Here is a 6,757-nt window from a genome sequence, read left to right as displayed (position 1 = left end):
GAGAATGTTACATCCCAAAGACAACTTTCAGAATTTAGAATGGTTACTTTGAATTTGTAGTTATGTCCTTAGGACTAATGAATTCTCCTACAGCTTTCATGGACTTGATGAACAGAGCGTTCAAGCATTACTTGGACATGTTCATCATAGTATTCATAGATGAGATCCTTGTATATTCTCGTAGTGAAAATGTTTATGGAAATGATCTGAGAATTGTATTACAAACCCTCTGAGCTCATCAGTTATTCACTAAATTCAGCAAGTACAAATTTTGGCTAAGATCAGTAGCTTTCGTTGGCCATATTATTTTTGGTGATGGCATCTGAGTTAACCCTTAAAAGACTGAAGCAGTGAGAAACTAGCCAAGACCCATCTCTCCCTCAGATGTTAGGAGTTTCTTGGGTTTGGATGACTATTAAAGATGATTTGTTGAAGGGTTTTCTTCTATTGCATCCCCATGTCTCGATTGACTCAGAAGAAAATCAAATTTCAGTGGTCAGATTCTTGCGAGAAGATTTTTCAGGAGTTGAAGACTCGACTCACTTTTGCCCCAATTTTGACTTTCCCAGAAGGTACAGATGGGTTCGTTATATACTATGATGCTTTCAGATTTGTTCTTGGTTGTGTATTAAGGCGTAGAGATAAGTTCATAACTTGGATGTGTATTAAGGCATAGAGGTAAGTTCATAAGTTATACCTCTAGATAGCTTAAACCCCATAGAAAGAACTATCTTGGCCATGATCTTGAGATGGTAGGTGTTGTTTTTGCCTTAAAATTTTGGAGGCACTATCTTTATGGGGTTCATATTGATGTGTTCACGGATCATAAGAGTTTACAGTACGTGTTCATGCAAAAAGATTTGAATCTTCATTAGAGAAGGTGGTTTAAGTTGTTAAAAAATTATGATATAAGTGTGTTGTATCATCCAAGCAAGGCCACTGTAGTGGCAGATACCTTTATTAGATTATCCATAGGTAGTGTTGCTCATTTTGAGTAAGAAAAGAAGAAGTTAGACAATAAGGTTTATCAATTTGCTAGATTAGGAGTTAGGTTGGTTGATTCAGTTGAAGGTAGTATATGGGTTCAGAACGGTTTGAAATTTTCTTTAGTTTTCGAAGTTAAAGAAAATCAATACGGGGATCCTAGTTTGGTTAAGTTAAAAGAGCCATTTAGAGGCCAGAAGGTGGAGGTTTTCTCCCAAGGGGGAGATAGTGTGTTTCATTGTTAATGTAGGTTATGTATTGTGTGTATTGATAGTTTGAGATAGTGAATTATTGTAGAAGTGCATGGTATGCGATATTTTATCCACCCAAGAGCCAGTAAGATGTACCGTTATTTGAGGGAAATCTATTAGTGGAATGGTATACAGAAGGATATTGCAGCATTTGTGACTAAGTGTTCAAGTTATCAGTAGGTTAACGTTGAGCACCAGAGGCCTAGTAGCACTTTGTAGGAGTTTAGCATCCCAACTTGGAAGTGGGAATGGTGAACATGGATTTTGTGACAGGATTGCCTCGTACGCTTCATCATCATAATTCGATTTAGGTTATTGTTGATAGAATGACCAAGTCATCCTATTGATTGCCAGTTCATACTTCGTACTCGGCTGAGGATTATGCTAGGATTTATCTTAGAAAGTTAGTTATGTTGTATTGAATTCCGTTGTTGATTATTTTAGGTAGAGATACTCAGTTTACCTGTAACTTTTGGAAGGTTTTTCAGAAGGGTCTTGGTACCCAAGTCCATCTCAATACAACCTTTCATCCTCAGATAGATTTTCAAGAAGAGAGGACCATCCAGACCTTAGAGGACATGTTGAGGGCATGTGTTATTGACTTTAAAGGTAGATGGGATGATCACTAGCCTTTGATTGAGTTTACCTATAACAATAGTTATCACTCTAGTGTTCAGATAGCTCTATTTGAGGTTCTCTATAGAAGGAGATGTAAGTCTCCTATTAGTTGATTTAAAGTAGGTGAAACTATTTTTATAGGGCCAGATTCAGCGTTTATGGCAATAGAGAAATTTCAGTTGATTCGGGAAAGGTTGAAGACAGCCCAAAGCCGTGAAAAATCTTATGCAGACGTGAGAAGAAGGGATCTTGATTTTAATGTTAGTGATTTGGTCTATTTGAAGATTTCACCTATGAAGGGGGTAAAAAGATTTGGAAAGAAGGGGAAACTCAATCCCCACTATGTTGTCCCTTACTGTAAGACCCCGTAAGATCCTAGCTTAATTAATCTCACCATTGTATGTAAGAAGGGTTCCAAGAGTTAGAAAATTTCACTAAGTGTTAGGACTTGGTCATTTCTAAAGTACCTAAATTTTGATGATTTTATTTTTGACCTTTTCGGCCTTAGAATGTCAATTTTAAAGTTGATTCATGATCAGGGATGTCACAGGTGCATCTCGAGTGAGTTTTGGAATTTTTGGACGAGCATAATGGTGTGTATAGATTTCCAAAATAGTAGTAGCATCTATATAAGACTACCGCGCTGCTCCATTTCACCCATAGGGGTGCCCACAATAGAGCCCATGGTGCGCGGTCCAGTCTTGCGGACCAGAGCCCGCGGCACAGGCTCCATTACGCGCCCTTATTTTCTAGCTTTTGTTTCTATATTTTTAGGTAAAATTAGGTATTTTCCCTTCACCCACCCATTTGGTCCACAACATAGGATTTAGGGTTCTAAAAGCATAATTTGCTATCCTATTTGACAAAATCCTCTCAAAAAAAGGCATCTTCTCTCAAGAACAAACCCTAGTCTCCTCAAAAGAGTCAAGGAAATTCAAGATTAATTTTCAACAAAACCATCAGAAATCTTCATGAATTCATCAATTAAGGTATATGTGATATTCATTCATGGATTCTTTTCCCCCATAGAGTTCAAGAATCTATTTTCAAGTTTAAAGTTATGATTTTTACATGTGTTATGAATTATCTACATGAAGCTATTATGAACTTTGATTTCAGATTATGTGTACCATGTGCTTTCATTAGAATTTGCCCGTGACATGTTTGAATAGTGATTTTCGCATGTTACATCCTTAAACCATGATTTTAGTTTTGAAATTATGTTATTAGCACATGATTTAACTATTCCCATGCTTTGACTTATGACCCTCATGTGTTTGATGAAATTCCTATGTGATGAATATTGAACAAGGATTCCCCTTCATGGTTTCAAAGTTTTCATGTGGTCCTATTTTTATTTCTATTGAGTCCAGGGGCTTATGAATACCCAAAATTTAATTGTTTACTTAGTCTCAGTATTTTAAGAATGGTTTCAGACACGTATGAGCATTATCAGTTAAGTCAGTTATAATGTCAGTTAAACTTAGATCAGTTCAGTAGCCTGAGTCAGTTTCTTTTTTAGTTAAACTTAGCTCAGTCCCATAATCAGTATCAGTTTAGTTGGGAGTAGGATTAAGCACCAAGAGAACTCAGGGATGGGGAAATTTCGGTTAGTATGGGGTTTGACCCTTAGTAGCAATCCTTGAGTTACAGAACTATGTAGCCAGCGTAGGTTTGAGATATCTTCCTACTAGTTTAGGGTTGACACATATCTCATGAGTCTTTCTATTAGTTTAGGGTTGGCAAGATATCTTTCTGCTAGTTTAGGGTTGACACAGCCATTGTAAGTACCCGTGGCATGGTACTAGCTCTCTTCCAACTGGGGTCACAGTTTGGACCCCTATCAGCTCAGATTTGGGGTATGTCGGTTAGATGATATCTCCCATAATTTCAATTTTAGTATTTAGTACAGAATTTAGTTTAGTTTATTTGACCATAGAATACAGTTTATCAGTATTTAATTACCAGATTTTGGTATTTTAGTTTTATAGGTTATTTTAGATATGTTATATTCTTGGTTTTGCATTCTCAGTATTTCAATTTCTCATGTACTTCTATTTAGTTACCTCATGTCATTTAGATAGTTACTATCTCGTATACATGAACCCATACATTTTAGCCTAACCTTATCTCATATACTCATACATTCAAAGTACTAATCAGATACTCTTTTCTTGCGCTTTGATGTTTAACATCATATGTTTAGACACACAGTTCCCTAATTACGCCTAGATAGTTCATCTTATCAGCAGCTGCAAGGGTGGTGAATCCTCATTTTTCGAGGACCTACTATGTTTCTTGTAGTATTTTCTTTTAGTTAGTCAGTCGGAGTTAGTTGGGGGCTTGTCCCATCAACTCCTCAGTTAGTTTAGAGGCTTTTAGATACTTTGGACAGTGAGTTAGTTTGTCAGTCCTACCAGTCAGATTTCAGTATTTCTGTATATGTTTTAGTTTTATGGATTAAGTTGTATTATTTTAAGAACTTAAACCTTATGGCATTTTTCAATTAATTTCTACACATGTCATTGTTAATAGTTTTATTCAGTGCTCACAGCAGGTACCAGCTTATAGGTTAGCTTGTGGTCACTTTTAATCGTAAGCACTACATGGCATCTCGGTTTACTCTTGGGGGTTACATACTTGATATCAAAGCCTAAGGTTTTACAGTGTCCTTGGGAGTCTGAAAGTTGCGTTGAGTAGTGTCTTATGCATGTGTGTAAAGGGTGCCACACTTATGGACAAAAGGCTACAAGACGTTTTAGGAAATGTTTTCCTTTTTTGGTATTCATTCATACGAATGAGCATGAGCTCAATTTAAAATATCTTTCTAATTCATTCTATTTTTCATTACAGATAATGCCTCCTAAAAAAAATAATGGAAGAAAGAATGAGAATCAGCCCGCACCTCTACCCATTCAGGAAGATTCCCTGGATGAGCATGTCTCTCACACTGAGTTCAGAGTTTCCTGCACTACTTTAGCTCACTCAGTAGTATCTCAAAACAATCAGTAGGCTACTATCCCAGCCAATAAAGTGGCTAATACCATCGTAGTTAAGATTTGGGATTTCACTCGAATGAACCCTCTTTTGTTTTCTAGATCTAAGTCTGATGAGGATCCATAGGAGTTTATCGATATGGTTTAAAAGGTTTGTACCGTCTAGTGAGAGTATAGACTTGGCTTCTTACCAGTTATAGGATGTATCTCACACCTAGTATAAGCAATGGAGATGGGATAGAGATGTTGAGGCAGGACCTATAGAGTGGGAGTAGTTTGCTACATCCTTTTTAGACAGATTATTTCCTTTAAAGTTGAGAGAATCTAAGGTTTTAGATTTTATTAATTTGAAGGAGGGTGGCATGAGTGTGAAGGAGTATTCACTTAAGTTTATTCAGTTGTCCAGGTATACTCCTAATGTGGTGTCTGATAACTGGTATAGAATGAGTAAAGTTATTTCTGGTGTAGTTGATAGTGTAGTCAAAGAGTGTAGGACTGCTATGTTGATTAAGGAGAAGGACATGTCTAGGCTTATGGTCCATTCTCAACAGATTAAGGAGGACAAAGAGAGAGAGAGAGTAAGAGGGCTAGGATAGGTAGTTTTAATTTTACTCAGCCAGTGTTAGAGGGTGGTAACTGTTCTTAATTCCGTTGGAAGTTTTTAGGCCCAACTCCATATTCAGCTAGTGCATAGTACCAAAGTTTGGGAATGACAGTTGAGATGGGGCGCCAGGCTCTAAGACCTAGGGTAGTGGGAATAGTTATACCCATTCGTTTTACAGTGAATGTAGTAGGAATCTTAAAGGTGTATGTAGAGCTAGCAGTGATGTGTAATTTGGATGTGGCGAGCCAGTCCACAAAGTCAGATAATGTCCTAAGGTTGGTCTATGGAGTTAGCATAGTCGTCTTCCAGCTCCAGTAGGTCGCCCAACTCAAAATGGCGCCACTTCTAGTGCCCTTAGTTATTAATGCCAAAAAGACTTTAGGCACTCTAGTCCTAACACGATCAGTAAAGTTCTCCTAATGTCATTACAGGTACGTTACAAGTCTTTTATTTACATGTTTATGCTTTGTTAGATCCCATACTTTACTCTCTTTTGTAACCCCTTATATAGCTGTTAATTTCAGAGTCAGTCCCAAAATCTTAGTAGAACCCTTCTCAGTGTCTACTATAGTAGGTGTCTCTATTATAGCCAGACAGGTATACAGAGATTGCCCAATTACCGTACCCCAAAAAATCACTCTAGTTGATTGCAGAATTAGAGTCGTTCAATTTCAGTTTCACAATGAACCAATCATTGAATAGAGGGGTGGTACTTCAGTGCTTAGGAGTTAGATGTGTTTTTAGATCTTCTCTCAGAATCCTTTGACAATAGATAACCTAGAGTTCAAAGCATGAACCCATAAGTTCAGCAGTAGTAAAGTAAGGATTGTGTTATTTGGATTTATTAAATTTTGTATCCATAGGGCTAGTTGTATAAAGGTGAATCAGTAGGCTTAAATAGTGCATACAAGAATTTATGTTGTTGATTCAAAATATAGTATAGAGATATGATATTAGTAGGATATAAACAAAGTTAGTATGGTTCATTAAGAGTTTGAGAATATCTATGTTAAGTGTTAGAAGCTAAGCTTGAATATTTGAAAATTGAGCTAATGAAAAGTAGAGTTGAAGCATTAGACGGTATGAACTCATGGTATGGTGATACTTCTGAAAATTTTAAGTTAGTCAGTGTTTTAGTTATTGTATGGTAATTGTTGAGGCTGTAAAAAGCTAAGAATTATGTATCAGAAGAAAGTACTAGCAGTGGGCCTTACATTATCAGGTGTAGTCTTTCAATGTAAGTATAGTATTTATGTACATTGTTATGTCTCATACTCTAGGGTAAAGTTATTGTAGTTTAGTTT

This window comes from Capsicum annuum, chromosome 6 (assembly GCF_002878395.1).
Source record: "Capsicum annuum cultivar UCD-10X-F1 chromosome 6, UCD10Xv1.1, whole genome shotgun sequence".
Taxonomy (NCBI): Eukaryota; Viridiplantae; Streptophyta; class Magnoliopsida; order Solanales; family Solanaceae; genus Capsicum; species Capsicum annuum.
The sequence above is the reverse complement of the archived record's forward strand: the minus strand, read 5'-3'. Positions refer to the sequence as shown.